General features: G+C 41.3%; 1 protein-coding gene across 5 annotated transcripts in view; it reads left to right on the plus strand.

Moving 5' to 3' along the window:
* The first annotated feature begins 6370 nt into the window (after positions 1 to 6370).
* The window catches only part of Lrrc9 (leucine rich repeat containing 9), an 81618-nt gene continuing 75723 nt past the window's right edge, over positions 6371 to 12265 (plus strand). For 4 of the 5 annotated variants that reach the window (XM_085830445.1, XM_085830442.1, XM_021179300.1 and 1 more), the window contains exon 1: positions 6371 to 6514. The gene's annotated coding sequence lies outside the window, so the exon portion shown is untranslated. The remainder of the gene's footprint in view (positions 6515 to 12265) is intronic. The other variant, XM_085830444.1, reaches the window with a different exon arrangement.

Below are 12265 nucleotides of genomic sequence, written 5' to 3' on the forward strand. Positions count from 1 at the left end.
GAATCTCTATTTCTAAGCCAAAATAGGGTTTAACGACATTTTTATATTTATTGAATTTTTTGCTTGCACATATGCATGCGCGCCGTTTGCATGCCTGGTGCCCCTTGAGATCAGAATCCCCTGAGATTGCAGTTAGGATGCTTCTGAGCTATAAGGTTGGTTCTGGGAATTGAACCCAGATCCTCCAAAAGAGCCACGTGCTCTTAAACACCGAGTCATCTCTCAAACCCAGAGAAGAAACAGTGTAAAATACATTGTAAAATGATGTCCTAATAACTAATCGACTAGTTTCTAAGCTTTCTAAATGTAGTCACTGTTAATCATGATTATTATGTCAATTCTCCTACATGAGCCTAATGCTGCTCTAAACCAGTGGTTTTCAATGGTGGCTGACATCACCAGGGCCCCTGAGTCAAAGCTGATTTGTTTCTGTTAAGACATTAGACACAAATGCAGTTTGATAAACCACGGTCTCTTTTAAGTCAACTATCTCTAATAAGAATTTCAAAACTTGTGGCTGGAGAGATGGCTCAGCAGTTAAGAGCACTGGCTGCTCTTCCAGAGGACCTGAGTGCAAATCCCAGCAACCACATGGTGGTTCACAACCACCTGTAATGGCATCTCATGCCCTCTTCTGGTGTGTCTGAAGACAGTTACAGTGTACTCACATACATAAAATAAGTAAATAGATCTTTATTTAAAAAAAAAAAAGAATTTCAAAACTGTAAAATAATGTGTATCTCATTAAAGTTTCCTTGTAGCAAATAGGGCTATTTCATGCAAATACATTATTCATATTGACATGTAAGATATTAGTTAGAGCAATCTTGCTTCAGCCTCCAGAGTAGATTAATTTAAGCTATATCATTATGTACTTTTTAAATTTCCAAATTTTAAATAAAATCTCTCAGTAATTTTTAAAAGTAAGAAGGAATCCAATTGAGGGCAGTTGTTATAATCAGAAAGTCTTACCTGGCATGATGGCGCACACCTTTACTCTTAGCACTCGGGAGACAAAGGCAGGCAGATCTCTGTGAGTTCAAGCTCAACCTGGTCTATATAGATAATGAGTTCCAGGACAACCAGAGATACATAGTGAGATCCTGTCTCAAAAAAAAAAGTTCTCATTATGTGTACTAGGGGATAGCACGTAGGCCCTTCTGCATGCTAGGTAAGAACTAAGGAACATCCTGGTTAAATTCTAAATTAAAAACTAATAAATGTTGTTTGGTATTTCACATAAAAGAAAACTACATTATTGTCATCTTCAAGAATCAATAAACTCTTACTTTGAAACATCCTTTTATAGTTCAGGCTTGAGTCCATGTGACTTGGGCTCAAATAGCACTACCACTGTGTAGCAACTTAGTTGAGCTAAAAGTGAAAGAGGATGGAAAGAAAACCCATGATAAAATCAAGCACCACTATTTTAAAAGACTGCAAGGATGGGCTTTTATTTCATTAAATGTACCGCCTAGTTGGAAGGTTCTTAATGACAATCTGGAACACAGAGTCATTCGAAACAAGGGCTGCAGACAAATTATATAACCACTAGAGCTGAAGGAAAGAACGTACCAGGGAAGGGACACCCCAAAGCTAAGCACATGGAATCTCAGGCACAGCGATCCCATATTTCTGACCTTCCCCTCTTCCTTCTGCTCTGGACCCAAGCAAGAGCCTGCAGCGTTGGGACAGAGTGAGAGCCACACTTTATGGTTAATCCCTTTGAAAGAGCTGGGTATGGGAAAGATATTAGTAATTTCTTTTAAATAACTCCTATACGGGTATTGTTTTTAATTGAACTAACTTTCATTTGTAAACAGGTCTCTGTCAAACAGAGAACTGTCATTGTCTCATGCACACACTTGCTGCCATTGTACCCTGTACACACTTGCTGTCATTGTACCATGCACACTTATTGCTTTCCAAACGTGAGCCTTCTAGAGACCTGAGAGCAGATTGAAAGAGATTTACATTATGGTTCATAACAGTAGCAAAATTACAATTATGAAGTAGCAGCAAAATAACTTTCTGGTTGGGGGTCACCATAACACAAGGAACAGTATGAAAAGGCTTAAGAAGGTTGAGAACCACGAGTTTAAAGGCTGCTGATAAGCATGATGTGCCCCTAACTGAGTCACTGGTGGCAAGAGCACCGATAGGTGGCTTGATCAGCTGAGAAAGAAAGTAGGAGTGGCAGTGAACAGAGTGGCCAGAGAATACTCAGGGATCAGAGTGGGGCTGTCATGCATGCCTCCCACCAGGAATGAAAGTCTGCCCAGTTAAGAAATAGAATAAAGGGCCTGGAGGTGCCGCTCGGGCCCTAGGGCTGTTTTGACAATTATTGTGCTGTGCTTCTGAGATGGAGCTATTGCTGACTAAGAAGAAAACGGTAGCACCTGAGCCCAACACGTCCCTGTTAGGCATGATTTCTGGTCATGGTTAGTCTTCTACTTGTCCACAACTGTGATGTAGTAGGAGCCATTTGATTGGCAGACCCCGAGAGTTAGGTGAAATCAATCTAGACTAATGTAGAAGACAGTTCAAATCCCCTTTGCCTGTTTCATAAAAGAAGAGCACACATACCAAAGCACATATGTTATCTGCAGAGTCTTAATGAAAATATGGTGTTTGTGGAAAGAGAAACTCTGAAAGCCATGATCGGAGCCCTCCTCAGAGCCCAGCAGTGGTCTGCTCTGTTGCCCTGGATGCTGGTCTTCTGGAACTCCACACACTCTGTCTCTCCTAAACCCCATCAGGAGAGTCTAGTGTAGTAAGCCTTGCCATTTCTGGGCCTACCTCTGGCCTCACTGTACCATCCAAGACTCTCCCATGCAAGATCTTAGGTTGGTAGAAACCCAGATGGGCCCTTAACTAGTTACTTTTCTCGTTGCCATGAAACATACCCGACAAACGAACTAGAAAAGAAGCACTGATTAGGGCAAGCTGGCTGGTCAAATTAGATCCACAGTCAAACAGAAAGCTGTCCTCATCTAACTTGGTCTGGGACTCCCCAGTCCAAAAAAAAGGGATTTCCCATATTCCAGGTGGTCTTCCCTTCCCATGAAATCTTTTTGAACACCGGTTCATAGATATGCCCAGAAGTGTGTTTCCATAGTGATCCAAAACCTAGTCAAGTTTAGCAGTAGTTACCTCTGGTGCAAGGTCGAACAGTCCTCTGAGGGGGAAGTGAGGATGATTACAGGAAAGACAGAAAAGGAGAGGCAGATGCTAAAGTCCTGTCAACACTGTGGCCGTCTCGAGTTTGTCTTAGGCCTTATATACTTTAGAGTATCGTGGAAAACAAAACCAGAAACTAACAGAAATAATTTGCTATCCCAAATGCCTCTGTTCCTTCCGCCAAGGTCAACAGAATCTTCAGCCCCTCACCTTGAGCCTCACACGAACCTCCTCTTATCACTCCATGGCTCAGCAGTCAGGAAATCTGTCAACCTGCCTTGACACTTGTCTCTCTGTCTCTCTCTTTGTCTCTGTCTCTCTGTCTCTCTCTTTGTCTCTGTCTCTGTCTCTCTGTCTCTCTCTTTGTCTCTGTCTCTGTCTCTCTGTCTCTCTCTCTCTGTCTCTCTCTCTCTGTCTCTCTCTGTCTGTCTGTCTGTCTCTCTCTCTCTCTCTCTCCTGCTTTAGAGAGGCAGCAAAACAGCTCCTGACAACCTCCTCCCATTTACCTATTTACTTTGGACAGGGACATAGCCCAGTCTGGACCCCATACAAGGACACTGGCAGAGGGAACTCACTTGAACTGTTTTCCCACACACCATGATTATTCCCAGAAGGAAGAGCCTCCATTTCTTTTTGCTCAAAGGTGTTGTCCCTACATTATGTTTCCCCAAGATAGCCTTTCTTGCTCAATAAATTAATTAATTAAAAGCTCTACGGGATACGGGCTTCCTAACAGTCCCTGCAGTAAATCTCTAGGATTGCTTACTAACAGCAGAAGTGTATTCTCTCCCACTTCTGGAATCCAGAAGTCCCAAATCAAGTGTTAGCAGTATCATGCTCCCTCTGGTGGCTCTTGGTGACTTCAGTCTTTTCCCTGCCTTCTGGAGGTAAATGGCCATCTGCTCACCCTTGACTTGTGACTGTCCCCTCCAATCCCTGATTTTTGACCTTTCTTCCTTCTGTCTGCTGCCCAAGGCCTTTCTTTCTAGACACCAGTTATTTGATTCAGACAGGGCCCATACTAATGTAATATTATATTGTTTCCAACTGGTTCATGTTTAATCATCTTATTTCCATGGTGATGTATACCTAGAATTTGGGAAGCCAGAGTCAGAAGGATTGCCACAAGTCCAAGGCCAGCTTCGTCTACATGATGTCTGAATTTACTAAGCCATGTTTACATAGGAAGAATTTGCCTTTTTTAAGTTTTCCATATAAAATAACATTCTGAGGTTCCATTCTGAATTTGAGGGGAGACACTATTCAACTCAATACAGAGAACAATGCTTTTCAGGAAACATTTGCCCCTCTTTATGCTCTCCCCAATGGAATCATGCAATTCCATCTTCCTTTCCTCAACCAGTGTCTTAGTCAGGGTTCTCTAAAGAAACATACAAGCAGACACAGGCACAGACACAGGCACAGACACAGACACACACACACAGACACACACACACAGACACACACACACACAGAGACACATACACACACACACAGACACACACACACAGAGACACAGACACAGACAGATACACACACAGACATACACACACAGACACAGACACACACACACACAGACACACACACACACACTGGCAACAAGAAAACTTAAACTTGCCAGAAAAAGTGAAGATGAACAGGCAAAAAGCAAAAGCTTCCTTCTTCCTTTTATCTATCTGCCACCAGGAGGGGCTGCACACATTTAGGATGATGGCTCTCCCCTCTTCAAAAAAATGAGATCACAACTAGCCATCATAGAAGTGTTTTGGTTTCTTTCAGATCCAGCCACGTTGTCAACCAAAATCAACCATCCTCTCTAGCACAATGAGCAGGGCCCTGTCCCTAGACTGTCGACTATCCACTCAGCCTGAGTCTAGAAGCTGGTAAAAGAGAATCAGTTGCAGAAAACAACTATTTGGAAAGGAAGTCGTTCCCCTCAACAGAAGAGCAGTTCCAAGAGGGAAGAGAACTGTGTGGTTCACTGATGTGTGCTCTGACTCAAAGACGACAAAGGCAGGATGGCAAGTGTTTTTCAGCAGACAGATCGAGTACTCTGGGAACGACTTTGACATCGTTAGTCTTGGTTAAAACCATCAAATAACCATTGTTCCACATTCTGTGCGGCTAAGATCTGATATAAAGCGTTGCCAAAGCTCCTGCAAATACTGCAGTAGTGTTTCTGTTGTGTAACTCCTGAACGCTGCCATTGTAATGGATAAGGAAATGGGTGTGGCTGTGTTCCAATGAAAACTCACTCTACAAAACCATGGAGCAAGCTGGACTTGGACCAAAGCCATCTTTTGCCAACTCTTTCTCTAAACAAATGCTATCCCGTACAAGTCCTTTTCTCTTCTTCTCTCTTTGCCATCATCCTTTACTGTCCCCGGCCACCAGAACATCAGGAAGAATGTCACTTTTTCTTGTCAAGGATGTACGGACACTACACCTGCACCTGCATGGAGAATACAGTTTGGTATTTGTGGACCAGGGGGATTAGCTCACATAATCTGTAGAGTATGTGCCTCTGAAAGTGCATGGAGCCTGAACAAAGCAATGTAGAAGATATGTGGAGGAAGAGGCAGCCATAGGACCACACACTGAAGACTGACAGGGCCATAGTGTGCAACTCCTTCCTGAGAGAAATACACATATGCACTCTAATCTGTGAAAGCTACAGCGGGGTCATTACCCAGCAAAGCTGGGCCACCCAGAATTCTGGGGGCCTAACTTTTGCTCCAGTGTGTCTAGAAGACAGGACAATAAGCCAAAGATTTAATCTTGTATCTGAAAGTTTAATGTTTTCCTTGTTTAGTCTTGGGTACAAATGGTGCTTACGAATTATTCTTCTTTCCTATGCCTCCCTCTCAGAATGGAAAGAAGGTTTTCCTGTGCCTGCCCCCATTGTTTTATTTGAGAATCATGTTGCTTGACTTATTTTACAGATCTACAGCCAACCAGGAATTTGCCTTGAGATTCGCTTATGTTTGTTTTACATGATATGAAGACTCTTGACCTTGGCTCTGAGGTGATGCTTGAGTTTGGGACTGTTGGTATGGAGGTCCATTCGTGAAAATGAAACCATGGAGAGAACTAGGGGTGGGATGCAATGGCCAGAATGTTTGTGTCTCCCCAAGTTCTTATGCTGGAATTCTAACTCCATGACAATTAAGAGGAAGTGCTTTGGGGAGGTTAGATCATGAGGAAAGAACACTCATAAATGAGATTACTGCTCAGAAAGGATGGCCAGTGGAGTTCAGTTAATCCTTGCCCTGATGAGAAAACAGTAAGAAGTTTGAAGTTCTTCATCTTGCCGAGTGGGGATTAGATACTCGTAGTAAGTCATGGTTGTTAATTGGAGCTTTATAAATTCCAGCCTTCATAGAGCATTTAGTTTGCTTAATGTGGAGGAAACCTGAGATATTTTAGAAAAATTACCTGTAAATATGACATAGTTTAAATAAAGTAATAAGCATATAGCCTGGTAAGCATACAGTGAATGGTTCTTACTGTGTGACAGCTACTAAGCTAGATGCTGGGCTTACAACCACCAATGAGGGAGGGATGGTCCGTGCCCTGGCAGAGCTCAGGGCCTTATGGTGGAGGCAGACAGGATGCAAATCTGTAGCAAAGGTCAGAGTGATGGTGTGAATACAAATAAGGAGAGGAAATGCCCCGACACAGAAGGCGAGAGAACGTGCTCCCTGAGTTGCCTTCAAGGTATTTTCTTTAGAATGTATGTAATTATAAATTCTTCATTGTCTTACTCTATATACGTGTAGACATACGACCTTTCTCGTGACTTGGGGGACATCTCTTTTAAATGTAATCCTCAAGGGAGACGGCTCCCTTCTCTTCTTGTTTCCTTGGTATCATCCGGGCCTAATTACTCCATGGCACCTCTGTCTCCATCTGCCTTCTGTCAGGAAGCTAGCTTGTTTTTCCATTAGCTCAAGCCATTTAGGTTGATGAAGGTGGTTCAAGCGAGTAACCATGAGAATTTAGGATAAGCTTTATGCTCATCCTAAAGGTGTGACCAAGGATGCTTGCCAAGCTCTCTCAATCGAGAGCCAGTTGTTTAGTTTTGGAGTATGTGAGCCATGAATTGAGTCTTCTCAGCTATATAATGTCACCCTGCACTTGTAATCTCTTTAGTGGCTTGCCTGTAAGATCTGTCAATGTTAGTACGATACTTTTACACTATTATGACTTCTTCCAACTCTGTGAAAAGGATTTTGGAGGACTGGCCAGAGATTTTTGTTTTCTCTTAAACTTCCCCAACAAGAAGAATAAGATTCCCCAAGTACAATTTTAGAAAGGAAGTCTGGGACAAACTTTCTGGGAAGTTATCACATAGTATTTGGTAAATAAAGTGTGCCTGCCTTAGCCTAGATGTTCCATTCCTGCTATTTATGCCAGAGAAATTATCCTTCAGAAAACCATTATTGGTTGATCCCTGAGGTGGTGTTTAATGGAATCAAGCTGGGAGGCCATTATTAGGAATGTAACAAGAACAAAAGGTAACAATGGCTGGTGTATGTCATACTCTAGAATGCAGAATATGGAACCAGTTAAATAGATGTATATAGTAAAACATAGATGTATGTCAAGATAGCATGAGATTTGAAGCTCCGAATGAATTTTATATCAAAATACCATGTGTATAAATAAAAATATGGACATGGAACCCACGTAAAAGAAAAATGTTTGAAACTCATAAGAGGCATTCAATTGTACTGCATCAAGGTAGGAGCTTTCTACCTCAGCTCATCCAAGGCATTCAGTTGTACTGCATCAACTTAGGGACTTTATACCTCAACGGCAGTGTGCTGGCAAACCCAGAGACCTGAGTTCAATCCCCAGGATTCTCACGATAGAAGAGGACAACTGACGCTTGAAAGTTGTCCTCTGTCTTCCACATGTATTTCACACACATGCATATACATGTATGCATTCCACATGCATGCATACATGTGATAAATAAATATTAAAATACAACATGCAGTATGAAAGAAAAATCCTTGCCAGCTCTGCTGCCAACAGAGGAGCTGTATCCGTGACATGTCAAGCACTTAAATTTTGCTAGGCAGTAGTGGTTCACCCCTTTAATCCCAGCACTCAGGAAGCAGAGGCAGGTAGATCTTTGTGAGTTGGAGACCAGTCTGGTCTACAGAGCAGTCCCAGGGCAGCCAGGGCTACACAGTGAAACCCTGTCTTAAAAAGCAGAAACAAGCAAGCAAAGAAACAAACAAAGAGAACTTAAAATTTAACACCAGAAGAATAAGTAACCCAGTCAACACATATGCAAATGAACTAAAGACATTTCTCAAAGTTCAGACAGACAGCAGACATTTGACAAAAATCTTAGATATTTTAACCATCAGACAAATGCAAATCAAAGCTACATTGACTTTTATTTTGCTCCAGTTAGATAGAGTGGCTATTATCAAGAATGCAAAGTAAGTAAAGGCTAGAGAGGATTCAGGCGGGTGGGAACCCTCATATTCATAGTAGAATGTAAATTGGTGCAGCCTCATGGAAATCAGTGGGAAGATTCCTCAAAGGGCTAGAAAAGATCTACTGTGTGACCCAGCTCTACCAGTCCTGGGTATTAAGGCACCATACAATAGGTCTGCTTAGCCATGTTTGTTAAGTCACTATTCACAGTAGCCAGTTCACAGAATAAGCCTAGGTATTCAGTGACTAAATAAGGAAAAATATACAACACACACACACACACACACACACACACACGCAGGAAAACTGATCATTCATAAGGGTAAAAAGCCATTGATAGGAAAATGAATGGAACTCCATGCCATTATATTCAGTGAAATAAACAGGACTCAGTCAAGCAAGCATTACATGTTTTCTCTCATAAGAAATGAGAATCTGTAGAATGGATGGGGGAAAGGAGCAACGAGCAAGTATACGGAGGGCTTTCGAGGAAGAAAGGGGACCAGAGGATGAATACAATCAAAATACGTAAAATGTGTATGAAAACATCACAGGAAAACCCATTTTCTATATGGTTAGCATGCATTAACATGAATAAGAATCCTTGGTTTTTGTCAGTGGCTAGGATGAGGTTAGGATATAGGCAATAGCTGGGGAAGGAATGGAAATGGAGAAGGGCTTTGTGTGAGCTGTTGGTAATATGCTGAGGCCTAAGACTGTGATGGAGGCTTTATGCCTAAGTTCTAAGTGCAGAAAAGGTGGAGGAGCTGTCTCTCCTGTGGAATAAGCCTCCCTCTCTGGTTTAAATCCATTGTCCTTGGGCTGGTGCCTAGAGCAAAATGCAAACTGAACGGGAAGGGTGATGGGAGTGGTGAAGTCATCTGAGACAGAAGTCCCTTTTTCTGTTCATTAATTTTTTACCAGCAAATCATAGCCAAAGCCTAACTCTTTTTGGTGGAAACCGTAAATGTAGGATTATGTCGCCCTAATTAAAATTTTGCCTAGCACAGCTTCTAAGTTTTAATTGTATCCTAATGTATTCATTTCCTAGAATTGGAATAGTCACTGCTAGCCATTAGTAAGCGGGCCTTTAAAGATGACCTTGTAAGAAGCACATTACCCCTTCCACTGCTTGAGTAAGTTCTGAATTGTGTTGCATTTGTGGGTTTTTGTGACATGTAAAATTCAAGCATGAGGCAGTGAACTTTTACACACAGTCTAATGAAATCATTAGCTGGGAAGCCGTCATCTGTACAAAGATAAAAACATGAAATTCAAATTAGCGCTTAAAGTTCCCAGACTTTTCATTCTTCCGACTTTCCATTCTTCTTTTCCTAATGATGGGTTTCTTGAATAAATAAATTTAATAGTCAATCTAAAAGATGTTAACTAATGAATGGTTACATCATTCAAGCTTTTCTTTTCTTTTGATTTTTTTTCCTTTTATTGAAAATCGATCTTTTTTTCCTTGAATAACATGCACTGATGATGGTTTTGTTCTCCTCACCTCCCGTCCCGTCTGGATCCACTCTCTTTATGTGTCTAAATAGTAAACGAGCAGTCTTCTTAAGGATAACAGTAAGATGTGAGATAAAACAAGAACTAACACATCTGAATAGGGCAAAACAAACAGAAGGAAAAGAACCCAAGAGAAAGCACAGGAAACAGATACAGATGCAGAGACCCCACTCGTTCACACATTAAGGGAATCCCATAAAAACACTAAACTACAAGCCAGAATGTGGATGAAAAGAACCAGTAGAGCAAAATAACAATAATAGCAATAGTAAAATAATAATAATTAGTAATAATATTATTAAAAGCAAAATGGGGGGGGGGGTAGAAAAAGCCCTGACACAGCATTCTGAGACAAGGAACTTCCCAAGATGTCACTGAGTTCATTTTCTGTTGATCATCTACCGCTGGGCACGCAGCCTACCTTGAAGAATAGTTTGTTTCTACAGTGAGACTCCTTTGAAGAAAACTAAATTCTCACTGGCAAATGATAACTATTAGAGATGGCTTTCGGGCTAGAGACGGGAACATATGTCCACTTCTCTCAGCTCTGCTAGTGACTTCACTTCCATTTACAGATACATAAAACAATGTATCATATGTCAACCTCAAATGACGTATACTCAATGAGATTAATGAAAGCTGGTCGCACCTTTCCACTTTAAGCAACATCTGGAGTATTGAAACAAACAAGCAGTCTTAACAGATTACTTTGGACAAAGGATTTAGTTTGGCAAATCACCAAAGGTTTTTCCTCTGAGCCTGTAAAGGATGCTAACACAAGTCCTGCTGCCAAAGTCAGTGAGCTTTTCCTAGAGAAAAGGAGCACTCTTCCCGTTATGGGTGGATATAAGTCTCCAGTCTGCTTTCTTATACAATCCAGAGCCACCTGCCCAGAGGGGGAACTGCCCACAATGCCCTGGGCCCTCCCACATCAATCGTTCATAAGAAGATGCTCAATAGAAAAAGTGCTTGCTGTGCAAATGTGAGGACTGGACTTCAAGGCTCAGAACCCAAATAAAAACTTGGTTAGGTCGTGAGTGCTTGCCTGTAATCCCAGCTGGGAGGGAGGAAAAAGTAGATGTCTGAACCCCACTGGTCAGACAGACAGACAGACAGGCTACCGTAATAGCAGGAGCACCGGCTTCAGTGAGACTCTGTCTCAGGAAACAAGATGGAAGGCTCCTGAAGAATCACTAGAGTTGGCCTCATCGTATGCGAGCTCTCACATAATCTGTTTTTTATATAATAAATACAGAGTGCATATTAACACTTCCTCTTGTAGGGGAAATCACAACAGATTCATATACTTCAAAACTAAATAGTGTATTCTGATAACCTCTGTACTCCCATCCCTGAACACTACATTCTTCCTGTTCTGGTTTGTTTTCTAGTACTATGATAAGCATCATGACCAAAAAGCAATTTAGATAGCAAAGGGTTTATTTCATCTTATGACTCCATCAGCAAAGAAAAGTCAGGCTGGGAAAAAAAAAAAAAAAAAAAAAAAAAGAAAGAAAGAAAAGGACCTGCCTGCGGGTAGGGGCTGAAGCAGATCCATGGAGAAGCTCTGCCTACTGGCTCCCTCTCCCTCCATGGCTTTCTGTCTTCTTATACAATCCAGAACCACCTGCCCAAAGGTGGAACTACCTACATTGCCTGGGTCCTCCCACATCAACTGTTAATAAGAAGATGCCCTACAGGCTTGCCTTCAGGCCAATCTGATGGAGGCATTTGCTCAGTTAAGGTTTGTGTCAAATTGACAAAACAAACAAACAAACAAAAATGATTCAAACAAAAAACTAAACCAGCAAACCCCAAAGTGAGAATTTTGATGCATCATTAAATAATTTTAATCTAACTGATCTATGATGGAAATTTCTTTAAAGTTTACAAATTAAAACTATCCTCTTATTAAATCTTTATATTCTAAACAAAGGCTTCTTCAAGCATAGGTTATCTTGTTCAACTAGATTTTCAGAGAGGAAGATAGTAAAAATAAAACCTGAATCAGATTTCAAACAAACAAACAAAACAAAACAAAAAAAACAAGCAAACCAAAACCAAAACAAAACAAAAAAGAAAGAAAAAAGAAATATTTATAATGTGAAGATTT

The sequence above is a fragment of the Mus caroli genome, unplaced genomic scaffold, assembly GCF_978045245.1.
Source record: "Mus caroli unplaced genomic scaffold, Mus_caroli_1 scaffold_14, whole genome shotgun sequence".
NCBI classification, from domain to species: Eukaryota; Metazoa; Chordata; class Mammalia; order Rodentia; family Muridae; genus Mus; species Mus caroli.